The following is a 16,189-nucleotide window of genomic DNA, read 5'->3' as shown; positions in this document are numbered from 1 at the left end:
TCTGAGACATGCTTAGACTAAAAAGTTATTTGCTGTTTATCTAAAATTCACATTTAATTGGGCATCCTATATTTTATCTGGTAACCCTATGTGGGGGCACCTGTGTTTTGGGAGATGGGAGGCGGAGGGTGGAAGAAGCTGACTTCTATTCATGCCCACCAGCTGCACCCAGTGTTCAGGAAGCAGGTGTGTGTGTTTCCTTTCCCTGTGAGTATGTCTATTTTATTTTTAAGTTCAGAAATGGACATCTTGAATGAGAACTATCCTGGTACAGTTTTCTTCAAAATCTTCAAAATGAAAACTTAATAGGAAAAAATATAAATGGGATCTACCCATTTAGTGAAGGTCGAAATTCTAAACTTTATAGAAATTAGAAACCAGACCAAAAAATCCTAAAGCAAGAAGACACCAACTGCTCAATTGATCAAAATGATAGTTCTTCCACATCACCTTTCCCAGGGAGGACATGACAGGTGTTATCGGTAGGAGTTATATTCTTCTCCTGCCCTCAAAATCTCTATGAAATAGGAAAGCAAATGGAGTTAAGGTTCCCATTGCCTTTTCTACAACATTATAAGCTTTTAAAAAATGTGCCTTTGAACTTTCTCTATTTTGGAATTGCATTTAATATCATTCTATGATTTAAGGAAATCATCTGTGAATCAAGCCAACCTTGATGACACAGGTTGGGCTGCCTATGATTTCTTGACACAACATAGGTCAGGATCTAAAAGTGAATGTGGAAAGAAACACGATTTATATTTCACCCAATTAGTGCATATATGACCTTCGTGTGAAAGTTAAGGTGGCCTTGGGTAAAAGGACTCTCTCATTGATTTATCCCATTTTTTAAAAAATAGGGATAGTCCTGCATTTTTTTTCTTTATGTTCATTTATTTTTGACACAGAGAGAGACAGAGCATGAGCAGAGGAGGGGCAGAGAGAGAGGGAGACACAGAATCCAAAGCAGGCTCCAGGCCCTAAGCTGTCAGCACAGAGCCCGATGTGGGGCTTGAACTCACAAACCATAATCTGAGCCGAAACCAAGAGTCAGACATGTAATGGGCTGAGCCACCCAGGTGCCCCATGATTTATCCCATTTTTAATCAAAGAAAGGTTTACCAACACACACAGGATACAGTAACTCAGTCTCAAGACTGAATGCTGTGAAAATTCGCAGGAAATTTAGCATTGAATATATCCTCACCCATTATAAGGAGGTATTCGTGAGTAGGTGTGGGCACAAAATTGGAAGTCTGTGTCCAGTTTTAATAATTTAGTGGAATCTGAAGCTTTGTGAGTGAAAATGAGAGGCCCTAATGCCTTCAGTGCAGCTATGTTTGCATTGAGATTAACATAGTATGATCTGCAGGACATAGTTACCCTTTAAGGGGCTGTGTGTGTGAGAGAGAGACAGAGACAGACAGACAGACAGACAGAGAACCTGAGAGACTGAATGAAAGCAACTTCCTTTATCAATGTTCAATTTTCCTCGATATCAATCTCACCTCTCTTTTCCTGCTCTACAACTAGAATTAGGTTTGCTTTGAGTCATAAGAAGTGTCAAAAAAAAAAATCCCACCTATTACTCCTAACTTGTTTTGTCAAGAAATTTTGCTTTGCTTGCACTCATAGGAAGGGCACGAGCAAAACATCTCAGGGCCATTCACCTGGGAAATACATAGGCGTGGTCTGGATCAGGACCCTTCTAAAATGCATTTCAGAATAATTTTTTATTTTTTTAAAAAAAATTTTCAATGTTTATTTATTTATTTTTGAGAGAGAAAGAGAGAGAGAGAGTGAGTGGGGAAGGGGCAGACACAGAGGGAGACAGAATCCGAAGCAGGCTCCAGGCTCTGAGCTATCGGCACAGAGCCTGAGGTAGGGCTCAAACTCACGAACCATGAGATCGTGACCTGAGCTGAAGTCAGACGCTTACCTGACTGAGCTATCCAGGTACCCCCAGAATGATTTAACATGCTCATGCATTTTCTGAGGGGCAAGACTGTCCTGCAGAATAGATAAAATGGCCCAACTTCAAGTAGGTAGACAACTATTTAATTTTAAAAGAATATTTTAAGGATGCTTAGCCTTGGTAATGTTCTGATGCTGTAAGCAGGGCTGGGGAGTCTAGCGTAGGGCTGCTCCCCAAGGGGAGCAGAGGCTGGGTTGAGGGTGGAGAGAACTTATATCAGATGTGATGTTGCTTAATCAAGGTTAAGCCTTAGGCTGTTACCAAGGAGAGGAAGAGCTAGTGAATCTGACTACATAATTGTTATTTACCTCTCTCTCTCTCTCTCTCTCTCTCTCTTAAAAAAAAAAAAGATTGGGAAAGAAGGGAGGAAGGAAGGGACAAGCTTAGACTCTGTAGGTTATTTCTGAATAATGGAAATACTTTAAATTCTTGTTGTAATTAATCAAATCTATGCTCTTCCAGAGTAGAAAACTAAATGGATGCATCATTAACGGCTTACTGTAAAAGTACAATCATGCAAATTTAACATAGCCTTCTATTCATTCCAACTGAAGACTAATGATAACAGTTAATGTCTTGAACCCTCACTGTGTGCTAGATAGACATCGTGTTGAAAGCTCTGCACACATTATTTTCCTCGAACCTCAGCTGAGGAAACTGAGGCTTACAGAATCAAAGCCAATCATCACATCTCAAAGTTTGTATATGGGGCAAGCAGGATTGGCATCTTGTCTTGAAGGTCTTACTCTAAAGTTGTGTTCGTAGCCACTGTGCTATATTTCATCTCCTGCCTGCCTGCAACAGACACATCCTTGCAATCAGGAACAGGTTTTTCTTAAGGAGCCGAAGGAGAGGAGAGCCAATTTAGATGATAGGAGGAAAATTGTGGCAGAGCACACCTCTGTCACAGACAGCTCTTTGAAAATCCCAGGTGACTGAACTGAAATAAATGGAAACAATGTACTTACTGGATGCAGGGCATGGTTTACTGTTATAGCAGACAGCAGAGGGTGAGACAGCCTAATGCTGGAGCCAGCCGAAAAAAAGCTCTTGGTCACTGCATTCTTGGTCAGGGTTGTAAGAAGCTGGGGCATATTGTGGGTGTCCCTAGATTTAAATTTTGGTTGTTTGGCTTATGGGGATAACAAGAAAAATGATATGGAAATAGGGCTTTTCCAAATTTCAGAACTTTAGATGGGAACGCAGCATTTCCCTTGTAATAAAGGTTGGGTAGGGAAGAACCTTCTTCCCTTGGCTGGACTAAGACCATGCAAAGTGCTAAGTACCATGTGAACAGCCCCGAGTTTAAGTGACACAGTGGTAAGAGCCAGACAGATCTGGCTTCCCACTCCTGCTCCTGCACTCAGGGAGGCCCCTTAACCTCCCAGAGTCAGTTCCCTTACCTGTACCATGGGATTAGAATGCTTTTCTAGGTTGTCTTGAGGATCGGAGATCATGTACAATTGTACCTGGCACAGAGTGCGTGCTTGATAAGTGGTAGTTATTACAGGTCTATAGGTTTTACTGAGTGGGTGAGAGAAGGCTAAACTAAGAAAGGAAAACATTGGAAGGGCTGAAAAAGAAAAAAAGGGGGAGGGAGGGGATGATGGCATCTGGCCTGAGAGCCCTGCTGTTGCCCCTCCCTAACTCTGTCCTTTTAATGAGCCATATGCAGCTTCCGATAGATGAGATCTGGTGCCTGCAAAGACAAAACAGAGCCAAAAGGCGATGTAACATGGAATTATAGACCACATTTCCCTCTAATGAGCCAGCCTGCTCGTTAAGAATGCAGTGCCGTTTGGAGCCCAGATTGGGTGCTGCGTGCAGTTGTGCGCCGGCCCCCTCCCAGCACATGCACATGGGTGGTTTGAGCACGCGAGCGTGACTGCCAATATCACGGTTGGTTAGTTCCAGCCCAACACCGGGCGGTGTGATGTATGCGGGAGGCGGTGTACTGGAGCCGGGCTGTTAAGGACAACTACGGGAGTCATGCAGCCTTCAAGTTACTTGGGAAACGGCCTCTCGTCGGACAATGATGCTCTCAAGATCTGGCTGAGTGAAGAGGCATTCTGGAAGTGAGAAGAAGAGGCACTGGCTATTCCCACAAAGGGCTTACTGCTCAGTTAGGAAGACCACCCCCCCACACCACATGTGCACTCTACACACACCACACACACATGCAGGCCACGTACAGACCACATACGTATACGTACCATGCATCACACATGTATGCACGTACCACATGCACTAAATACATGTATACACAGGCACACCGTGCACACGCACCCAGCACACATACCCTCTGCACATACTACACATGCATACACACATCACACACACACCTATCACATACAGACTGCACACACATACACACACCATTTATAACACACATTTCCATATACCACATGCCCCACACATCACACCTATATACACACACGTACACACACCACACAAGCATGCCACACACACGGCACGTGTACACATATCCATCCATATCACTCACGTATATACACACCAATCCCATACTATAATCGTGCACTACACCACACACAACACACAGCTGGACACACACTATAGACTTCGACACCACACATGTACACAAATCACCCACACCCCCTGCTTACATCACATATACCCCCACAGGTACACATATGTGCTATTCTCCATAATTACATACATACTATATAGATATAAACATGTACAGCACATAAACACAAACATGTACCACGTATCACACATGCACACCACACTCACAGTACACACTGGTACACACATACACACACCACACAAACACCCTACACATAACATACCAATGTACCCACACCACACAGAAAAACACATTCCTACACAATATACACACATAATACATACATATGCCTTAAATGTACACCACACAGGTATAGAAATCCTCCCACACCCCACATATATCACACACGTCCATATAACAAACATGAACACACACATCATCCATACCACCCATATGGTAGCACTTATGCACACACACACAACACATTTATGTACATATATACGTATGCACCTATACATAGCACGCACAATACACACATAGAAACGCCCCCCTCCACATACACACACAACACATACAGATACATGCCATGTACCACACACATGATCATACACAACACACACATAACACATACACCCACTACCACACACACACATTATCTTTCACACGTCCCATAGACACACATAACAAGCACATATAGAATGTGCCTTGCTGTGTCCCCTTGCAAGACTGTGGCCCTGTGGGGACCAGGACACTAAGCCCACAGAGCTCAGAGTGGTGGGAACAGGAAGCAAAATTGAGGCAGTAAGTCATTGGGACTGGCAGACTCTGTATGATGTGGTGTCTGATACAATGAGTGATCCCATGGGTCCACTCCCTTATTTTCTTCAAAGTGAAATGGGTCCTCTGTTGGATGCTATGTTGTTAGGGATTCTGAGACTATGGATCAAACATACTACAAACCCCTGGATAGTGTGCTGGTTGAGGCTCTGTGGGCAGGAAAGCCAAACTCATTTTGAGAAAGGTCTCTATCCCAGTGAAGAAGAGCTGCTAATCCTTCAAAGATCGGGAGGCCCAATGTAGGTGACTTGTCACCACATGGCCCAGTGGTCTCCATGAGGAGTGCCACATCAGGGACTCAATATTGATCTTTGCTGCTGACAGGCTGGGCATTCCAAAGGCAGCCCCATTAAGTGGAAGCCAGTCCTGCTGGGTCCATCCATGGTCTCCACCTCGGTCCTTGTGGCCATTCCTTTAATGTGTCCGTTATGCCAGTTCTGAGACAGCTCATGACAAAGAATGCCTAACTAATATCAACTGGCCAAGTCATTTTGTCTATGTGGTTACTCTGTACCTTTTCTGTGAGGATGCTTTTTTAGTGTGTATTAAAGTGTGATACAACAATCTTGACACTTCATGCTCAACCCCCTATGTCCATACACATGCCTCTACCCCAGGACTCCTCACCAATCTTCCAGTTCTTTCACTCCCAGGCCCTGGCTAGCCCAGGAATCTCTGTACAGTTAATCCTTGAACAACATGAGTTTGGACTATTCAGGTCTACTTACATGCAGATATTTTTTAATACAGTATAGGACTATAAATGTATTTTCTCTTCCTTATGATCTACTTAATAACACCTTCTTTTCTTTAGTTTAGTTTATTGTAAGGATACAGTATAAAATACATACAACATATAAAATATGTATTAATCAACTGTTAATTGATAAAGTTTCTGATCAATAACAGGCTATTAGAAGTTAAGTTTGGGGGGAGTCAAAAGTTATATGCAGATTTTCAATTGCACTGGGGTTTGGTGCCCCTAACCCCTGCATTGTTCAAGGGTCAACCATACATTCTCACCTCATTCTCTCTCTCACAAAATGGATGATCAGGTACAATGCTCACTGCTCTGCCCATTGGGAAGCTTTTACTTTGCTCTTGTCTTTCAAGGTTACCCTGTGAATATGGCTGTAATACAGCTGTCATTCATTTTCAGCTTGTGTCCCATATTGAGCCATGCAAGAGACAATTCTCACGGATCTCTTATTTCTGTATGTTTGCAAGGAGAGGCACTGACTACCTCTTTTCTAGATCATCTTCTCCAGGATGTTTGTATAGTGATTGGCCTTAGAAAACAGAGATAGTGTCTCCCTCCAGAGCAAAAAGCAGGCATACTTATTATCCATTATAGAAGATTTGGGTTTCATAAGTTCAAAGTTTCTCTCCTATAATGGAACCTACTATATGTGCAAGTGTCACTTAGCATTCTTTACACTACCTTATAGGAATTGGAACTCAGGTAACTGCTGTAAACAAAACAAGACAAACAAAATTAACAAAAACAAAACAGAACACTGATACCCTGGCTACTGCTATTGTGCTCAGTAAGAAAGTTCTTTGAATCCTGGGCGCCTGGGTGGCTCAATAGGTTAAGCATCTGACTCAGGTCATGATCCCAGGGTTGTGGGATCAAGCCCCATGTTGGGCTCTGAACTGAGCATGGAGTCTGCTTAAGGTTCTCTCTCTCTCCCCTTCCCCTGCTTATGCTCACTCTCTCTCTCTCTCTCTCTCTCTCTCTCTCAAAAAAGAAAAAAAAAAAAAAGAAAGTTCTTTGACCACATCTTCTGCTAGCCTCAATACGACTACGGCAGGATAACTTGTTTTTGGCAAGCTGACATACCACTCATTAGTCAAGTTTGGACTTTGTCTCTCTTCCTTCAACTGGTCATATGAGGCACTCCTTTGGCAACATGTGTGGCACTGATGCAACCACAACAGGTGACAAAGGGGCCTGGGCTCCCTGCTCATGCAACCTCCTTATGCTTCTGGTTCCACTCATTTCCATCTTACAACAAATTACTTCTGAGCCTATCTGATTTCATGACTTGGCAGTTCCAACAGAACCTAGATCACAATAGATAGTCTAGCTACATAGTCACGCAATGCCTCATGGTTTAGCTTTCCATCAGAAACATGCCCAAAAATATGCCAGGAGCTTTCTCAAAAGACTTAATTTTGCTGTACATAGCATGGCCTTTCTCTAGAATCCCAGAGACCTGCATTATTGTTTCTCACTGGGATTTGCCATTAATTCCATGCTATATATTTTCCTATCGCTGACTCTTTCAACACCATAGAGTCTGTTGAATCGTATGGTGCAAATGGTCAGGCAGGCTAGAGCTGCTGAAGAACCCATTCCTACTCAAAGCCCCATTGGAAACTGGCAGTCATCTGTGTCATCTGGTATATGGGCTGGAACAGTATTCCCAAGTATGGAAAGTGCTATCTTCAGAAGGGGCCAAAGAGACCTCTTTAGCAGGGATATCCTGGACCCCTACATACTTCACTGAGTAGCAGCTCCCTGATTCTTCATATATCACACCCTCTGCAATGTACGTATCTTCCCAAGGCCTCCAGCGTATAGCAACCTCTTGCTCATCTTGCCCAATCAACATGATGTCATCAACATAATGGATCAATGTAACATTCTGCAGAATGTCCAGATGGTCCAGATCCCCAGAGGCTATGTTGTGGCAGAGAGTGACTGAGTTAAAAAAATCCCGAGAACAAAATCGTTTTTTAGTAACCAATCAGTGGCTATGTACCGTATACCTGAAGTATATTAATCTGTTCTAGCAATGAAATCACATGTGGCACAATAGCTTTTATCAGGACTACTACTTGGCAAAGTCTGCAGTAGAAAATAATCATTCTCAAGGACCCAACTTGAGAATGGGGCCAGACTAGCAAATTAAACACAGATATATTGGGGACCACCACCCTGTATCTTTGAAGTCTTTAATGGGCACAAATATCCACTGTTAGAATATGGTATTGCTTTTGATTTACTATCTTAGTTGGAGATAGGGTGGAGAGTGAGGGCAATTTCAGAGGCTTCCACTTGGCCTTCAATAGCTCATACCCATATGCCAAGGATCCGATGTTTGGGTTACACCAAATGCCACGTGTATCAGTTCTGATTATATACTCAAGGACTGGAGACATGACTACTAGGTGGATCCAATGACTACCTAGAGGACACACTGGAAGCCAAGCTTTAGCCAGGACTTACTTTATTTCCTGGCTCTGTGATCTCCAACTCTAACAGAAGGCTGCGATAACACTTCAGGTCTCTTCTCTAGGCATCAATGTCAACTCAGACCCGTGTCTGATAGCATCAAAATATTTGGGTATACTCATTTCCCCAGTGTGCATAGGCCCCTTTTGGAGAGGAGTAGGGGAATCATCATGGTATATACTTGCCATGGCATTGCAGTCTCATTTTGCCTAGGGATCTGGCCACCTCTTTAGTGAATGGGATCAGATCTGACAATCTTCTCAGGTCCAGGAAATAAAGCAAATGGTGATGACTTTTTATTGGAGTGCTCTCTGCTACTGCTCCTCCATTCATGCCTTCTTCCGACTGTAGGTATTAATCAGTACCCTCATTGGCTAGCTGTCATTTTACCTCCAGTCTTATGTTCAACCATTTTGATCAAGCATATTCAAAATCTAATTCCAGGGGTACCTCTCTGGCTCCTGGTGGTTCATGCTAGCTGATTCTCTCAGCTCCTTTGAGATATAATCTCTATTTTTCCTTATCAAACCCTATATGTCCTCAGCTGAATTATGCTGAAATTTAATCTTCATTACTGGCCTGGCAGCCAGAATAAGAGATGCGATAGCTCCTGGGTTGGGGGACAGGGGTACTTGGTACCTTGCTGAGGAAAGAACCCTACGGTATCTTTCTGAATTACAAAAATGCTGTCTTTTACTCTGGGGGTGGGGGGCATCTACAAGAGCTCTGAGGGTTAGGAGGGACCTGAGGAATCAAATTCTTGAGAACATCCACCCAGATGTCTTTGACTCAGTGTTTAAGGTCTTATGTTTTCCCAACCAGGGCCTTGATCCCATAAGATCTGTCTTGGCTGAGTATGCAAACATCACTTTGGCTTTGCAATCCTATCAGATTCTGAATTTGCTCCTCAACTGTGTCTGCTCTTCCACTGCATGAGATAAAAGCCTCTTTATAAACTATCAGAAAGGCCCCCTGGCTCCCACACTTAGCTTTTGTCTGTATGTTAACTGTACTTGGTTTCCTCGTATTCCCCTGCAGCCCACCAGTACAACTTAGTAGCAACCAGTAAATTCTACTGATCTTGTAAGCCATGTTCCCCCACATATCTTTCAGATGTCTTAATCATCACACAGGCAAAGGCATTCTCCCTCACCAGAATGTTTTCCCAGGGGCAACCACACATGAAATTTTCAACAGTTAAGTTGCCACCTTGTGCCAGGGAGTATCTGTCCCCTACACACCACTCAGGATGAGGTCTTTCTGGTCAGCCAGGTTGTGGGCAGCCCAGTTCCAAAACCCACCTTAATACCAGCTTACTCAGAACACTCCTGGTGTCTCCTCTGTCTTTCAAGCAGCAGACACCCACACAGCATTAGATATACAAGATATTTATTGGAGTAAACACTCATAAAAAATAAAAGGGAAACAAGAATATGCAGAAGAGTCCAAACTCGATGCAGGCCTGACATCCATGAAAGAAGACACGGAAGGAAGAGTTGAGTTGGAAGAGTTATTGACCCCAGTGGGGTTCTAAGTAAGTCTTGGCCAAGTCAATGGGAAGGCCCTGAGTCAGAACTTCCCCTTAGATAATTCCACATTTAGGAGGAATGGGTTAGTAACCCGACAATTCTCTGTCATTGATTGGGAGCAATCCAGAAATCCAGTGGATCCAAAGGTGCAGGAGCTAGAGGCTGTCAGTCAGCTAGTCCCTCCACCCCCACAGCCCAGCAAGTTCTCTTCCAAGGAGAACTGAGTCATGTGCCTCCATGGCTGCCATGATGGGTGAACAACCCCTCCTATGGGATTGATGGGGACAACTCCCAAGAGGAGAGCAAAGCACAGACAGCCTCTGGGCACTCTCTTCAGAAAGGAAGGAGAAACTATCCATGCAGCAGAAAAGTTAGGGTGAGGGTTCCTGGGAACTAGCTTCTAACTTAGCTTTCCCCTATTCAGTCATAATTTTCTAACCTTTTCATCAAGTTGGGAAGAAGTCAAAGAAGACCCTTTAGGATCACAAATACTTAAAAAAAAAAAAAAAAAAAGTGCTTGTAACCAGAGTCTAAAACCCACACTGGCAGGTGTGGCTTCCATGGCTTCCAAAGCACCAAGCAATGCTGAGGGTGGCAGTCTCAGACATATACTGCAGATGTATCAGGCAAGGTCAACCCACTTGGAATGCCCATCTCACTCCAACTTTCAGCGATTCTCTCCATCTATAAACAGGAGAATAAGGCAGTGTCAACATCAAGGAAAGGTACTGAGGAGGGGGAAGTAACCTGCCAAGCAGTTCTTACTTTACCTGCCATGGAAACACCTGAAGCCAACATGAAACCTAAGTGATTCCTAAGGTATTATTGCTTCGGTGTATACATAAGCAGAAAAGTTCCCTGCTCACGTGAATGCAGCTCTCCATCTAATTACCCAATTATCCAGCCCATTTCTAGGAAAGGACCTGGGCCCTGGGGAGTTCATCTGGGTACATATTAATTGGCTGACCAACTGGCTGGATTCTCCTGTTTAAAAACTTGAAGGAAATGAGTCCAAATTCTGACAGCAGGGAATTTTAGTGCCTGTGTTCTGTTTCCTGGGCTAATAGAGATTATATTAAGGGTCACCCTCATCTCTAGACCCACATCTGACCATTGGTTTGAAGTTCTAGTTTCAGGGAATTTCAAGGTTGGAAGGGACCATATGAAGCCATCATACCCCAAACCCCATGACCGGAAATGTTGACAATGTACGGAAATGGTGATGCCATCCGTATCAACCCTGGTATCACATTTGCTTCTTTTTCTGTTGATCTGGACACAGCTAGAGGCAGCTACTGACCTACGTTCTCGCTTTTACAATTATTTGTTGTCCAAGGTTTTCTGTGTCCAAACGTCTGGGCCCTGTGACTTGAGAGCTTGTACACTGCGCATAAATGTGGTTATGATAATAAATTTGAAATCAAATTTCACACTAACTTCCCCCGGCCATCCCACACACTCCCATCTCCCCATGCAATCAGCCGGCATATGGCTTAGGAAATATCAGCCATATACCAGTAAAAACAAGGCACAGTTAGGAAGCATATCGCTGTCAAGAAACCATGCAATTAATATCAGAGTAAAAAATAATTGGATTATCTGTGCCATGGCTTTCTTCATTAATGCAGATAATTGGGAGATTTTAGTATTATATTTCCTTCCTTCTTGAAGCAAATGCTTATAATATAATGATGGGGATCCCTCCCCTTTAGGTTTCTCCTGGGTGGGAGTTCGTAGGAGCCTATGTCTGGTACCTTTGGCTGGCAGGTAAGGAATAAAGTACTAGAAAAAAGTAACCTTGGAGCCCTGGACCGTGGAAAAAAAAAAATCGCTGAAGCCCTAACTATCACTGCACACCACCACCCCATGTGAACATGACATCTGCCACACACTCTCACACTGGGGTTGAAGCCACACAGACGCATGCTCTCCAGAAGGAGTCAGTGGTCAGAGTCGGGCTGGCCAAGTGGGATCTGGCAACAGAGTGACAGAATAAATCCAGGCAGGAAGGATCCTAAGGGCAAAGGCTGAGAGTCAGCAAGAACAGCAGGGAGAGAAAAGTTATACCCAGGATGAGAAAAAACACTGCTCTGGCCTCCATGTTGCACTGCTTGCTGGCTGGGCTTGGCACAAAGTGTGGTCACAAGAGCACGTGCAGGAAAATCACCTAAGGAGTTTGCAAAGATGCAGATTCCTGGGTCTCTGCCACAGACCTGTTTAATCAGCATCTTTGGGATCCGAGCCCAGGAATATGTATTTTAACAGGTTCTTGGGTGAGTCTAATACAATGAAAATTCAGACTGCCTGCTCTGGGCACATTGTGTGAACTCTGGCAAGGGAGTTCCACCTGCCTAGGTGTGAATCAGTATCTGACTGTGGCACACTCATCTCAGGGGGTTCTTCACAGCCCCCACCGGCATGGATATTCACCAGGATCAAATCCAAAATGGGCTTAATGAGCACGTTCTTTTTAAGACATGCTGTTTGGAAATCCCAAACCAGCAATGGGCAATCTCTTAGGGCAGAGAGGCTGAAAATAAGCAACAATTTATTTTCTCAGAACTGGTAAGTGTGGAGCGGCTGTCTTTTCTAGCTGGATGTGCTGTATTAGAACCATGCAAAACAAATACAGTTCCCCCAGGGCCCTGTGCATGATTTATTTCCAGATTTAATGAATGACCACGTGCCTGGGTTAGTGGAAAATAACCCGCAGACTGGCTCATCCTTGAAATGCAGTGGAAAAGCCTCTCTCACTGATGCCGCTGAAGGACGCTGACCCTTTTCCACATCCTAATCTCTCAGCAAAGCAGGTGACATGGCGGGCTGACAAGGTACGCAGGATGCCTGCTTTGCCTCTGAGAACACAGTTTCCCGACATCTTATGAAATGTCTATTGATCTGAGCATGTAGCTGATGTCGACACTGATTGTCTGAAGGGAGGCTACTCAATATCACAAGGTCATGATGAGGGGAAAAAAACAACTAATAATTCACTATCCTTGTACACAAAGGACTGGGCATTGTTTTCTCCCTTCTTAACAGTATCTTTCTGTGGTGCTGAGTGACTCTCCCTGTCACTGGCCTTGCTGTGGGATTTAGGTCTTACATTCACTTGTATTTACCTGTTTCTCCCCTGGCTTAACTTTTCAGATTCCTGTCACAGCGAACACCTGCTTTGTATGCTCCGTCCCTGCTGCAGCCTCATCACACAAAAGGCTGATTTAACTCCTCAAGAGAAAGCCATTATTTCACAAGCCCTGGGACTTTTCTGAATCATATTTTCTACCTGTGAGGAACACCATGTCTATACTGAAATAGTATTTATCAATGCTTAATTGATTTAATAGGCCTTGTCTTGCAGATGTACGGTCGGGCTTAATGAATTCATTCATTTGTAAGGTTCTGTGAGATATGTAGAGGGAATGAGGTCTGGTGACTCTACATGAGCACGGATTGTATCTGCTGCCCTGGCCCACACAGCACTAAGAGATGAATCACAGAAAGTGCCGCAACTTCCCGGGAAGGGCAGCTAGCGTGAGGAGAAGCAGGGCCGTTTGTAATAACACAGAGTTAGCTCTACCTTTATGGCTGTTCCTACCCAACATTATGAGGTAGGCAAAGTCCTCTTTCTTTTTTGCACATTATTTTGCCCCTTGGTTCATTCATTCTCTCTTGCCCTCCCACAGCCCTCCTTTCTCTCTGTGCGTCCCTCACCCTGTTTCTCTCTCCTCCTCTTATCTGGGAAACATTCCTCACTGGTACTCTGCCTTCAGAAAAATACAGGATAAACTGATTCACATTAAGGAATACGTGACCAAGGAGAAAGGTTAATATCTCTCAACAGCATGTGTATTTTAAGAGGAAAATGTTAAATTGAAGGGGGAGAAACACTGGGATGGTGGAAATTCACACACCAGCACAGAGGGGAGAGAATGAGACTTTCTTTTTTTCTGAAATCACAATACTAGTTACATCCTTTTTCCTCTTTAAGGTCTGTTTCTTGGATCACATGTTTAACAGGTATCAGTTTCCTTCCACAGAATCAGGTGTGTCAGAAACCTAATTCTTTGTATTTTTTTTTTTTTTTCGTTTGAAGCCTCCATTCCTCTGGGGTGGCAGAAATTTAATTTCAATTAATTTGGCTTCTCCCTTCCCACCCTTCCCTGGATTGCATCTACATTTTGGAGGCTTACATAGTGCCATGTACTGTAGGGGACATCTGGTCCTCGGGATCATTCACCATCCATGCTGGCCTCCCCCGAGGTGTCCACCTTGCCATCTGGTCTTCCGTTATTGGTTCACCAGGTGGCTGCTGACTCATCCCTTATTCCTGACCCTGAGACTCCTCCATATCCAGCTCTCTCTCAGCTACTTCCAGGACCTCTTGGGTATAAGGTGTTCACTGCTTTTGCCACAAAATTCTCAGCCTCAGAAATCTCCAAAAGGCTGTCCAGAATCTTTCCCCATTTTTTTTTTTTTACCACTAACATAATCCTACCAGTGCCCCACACCATGCTGGGGCATGAGAACAACATTAATTTATGGGATCATGTTTCTTCCTGAGCTCTAGCTGGGAACCTGGAATGCAGGTCCCTTCTTTCTCTAGGCTGAACAGACCAAGGTGGGAAAAGAGGGCTTCTGTCCTTCCTCCCCAGTCCCACCCCATGCTGAATTCTGGAAAAGGGACACAGAAATGTATCTCAGGGACCCACCAGCCTCTAAGTCCTTTGGGCTTTCTTCTAACTCCCTTCCTCCCCATAGCTAATCATGTATTCCTCTTTTCTCTAATTTCCATTATGTTATCCTTTTCTTGAGGCCAAAAATGCAAAATGACTGAAGACAGGGAAAGTCCAAGGAATGCAAGAAAAAGGTGGACAGACTAATTTTATTCTAAAATATTCATTAAACTATAAAATACTGTGCTAGCCATTGTGAGGTATATACATAGGCCTTGTCTGCAAGGAATTTATACAGATAAATGTAATGCTAAATACCAACTCAGAAGTCACATGAATTTATGAGGATAAAAGAAGCCAGTTCATAATTGCCCCCACACTTTTCCTTTTTTTTTCTTTTCTCATTTTTCCCTTTCAAGGAATTAAAACTCTTCAGCTGTCAGTGGGAATTTCTTGGAGCTAGAAGCTAAATAGGATACAGGTTAGACTCCATATCAACAAATATTACTGTAGCTTCCATCTGTGATTAAACTAGAAATACCAAAGCTTTCTCATGAAATTTACTTATTCTGAGCGGTACTGGATACAAACGAATTCTAAGACCAAAGGATTTGAATACCGCTCTTAAAATTACAACGTCTTTTGCCTTTTTTGTTTTTTTTAATGAAAATGTTGTATTTTTTTTTTTAAGTAGGCTTCACACCCAGCACGGAGCCCAATGCAGGGCTTGAAACCATGCCCGTGAGATCAAGACCTGAGCTAAAATCAAGAGTTGGATGCTCAACCAACTGGGCCACCCAGGTGCCCCTGTTTGCCTTTTTAAAGATATATTAGTTTGGAGACTTTATTTCTGATATAAAAAATTGAGAGCAGCAGCCACAGAATTTTAAGATTGGTGAGGAAGGAGATGGTCATATCAGTCAGGGTAAGGAAGGCCAGCTGCTGTAACAACAACCTCAAGGTCTTCAGGCCTTAACACATTGAAGGTGATTTTTCACTCCACAGTCTATTGTTCCCCCCAGTCATGTGGGGACCTATTTTCTATCTTTAATGCATGGTTCCCAAGCTCTCCCTGGGTGACCCTGAGCCTACTAATGGGGATGAGAGGGCATGCAGGATTATGCAGGAGGTCTTATGGGCCTGCCTTGGAGGTACTACACATTACTTCCTCTCATTTTTCACTGGCCAGAACTCATCACATGAATTAGGCACCATTTAATCGAAGAGGGCAGGGAAATGTCATCTAGCTGTAGGTCTAGGAGAAAAAGGCAACAGGTTTGGTGAGCATAGCTTCTCTGCCATATTTGTGAGCAAAACTTTCCGACTGCATAATGCTCCCAGTGACTAAAGCTTCATTAGCAAAGAACCAGAATTGTTTCATAGAGAGAGAGAGCTGGAGGGTCA

The 16,189-nt window shown here is 43.7% G+C and overlaps 1 long non-coding RNA gene across 1 annotated transcript in view; it reads right to left on the bottom strand.

The window, feature by feature from the left end:
* Positions 1-421: 421 nt before the first annotated feature.
* LOC113601427 (uncharacterized) overlaps positions 422-16,189 on the bottom strand; it is an 87,467-nt gene continuing 71,699 nt past the window's right edge. The window contains exons 3-4 of the long non-coding RNA XR_008296109.1: positions 7,845-10,793; positions 422-4,044 (exon numbers count right to left, since the gene is read on the bottom strand). This is a non-coding gene — a long non-coding RNA (uncharacterized LOC113601427). The remainder of the gene's footprint in view (positions 4,045-7,844; positions 10,794-16,189) is intronic.

The sequence above is a fragment of the Acinonyx jubatus genome, chromosome B1, assembly GCF_027475565.1.
Source record: "Acinonyx jubatus isolate Ajub_Pintada_27869175 chromosome B1, VMU_Ajub_asm_v1.0, whole genome shotgun sequence".
NCBI classification, from domain to species: Eukaryota; Metazoa; Chordata; class Mammalia; order Carnivora; family Felidae; genus Acinonyx; species Acinonyx jubatus.
The sequence above is the reverse complement of the archived record's forward strand: the minus strand, read 5'-3'. Positions and strand labels throughout refer to the sequence as shown.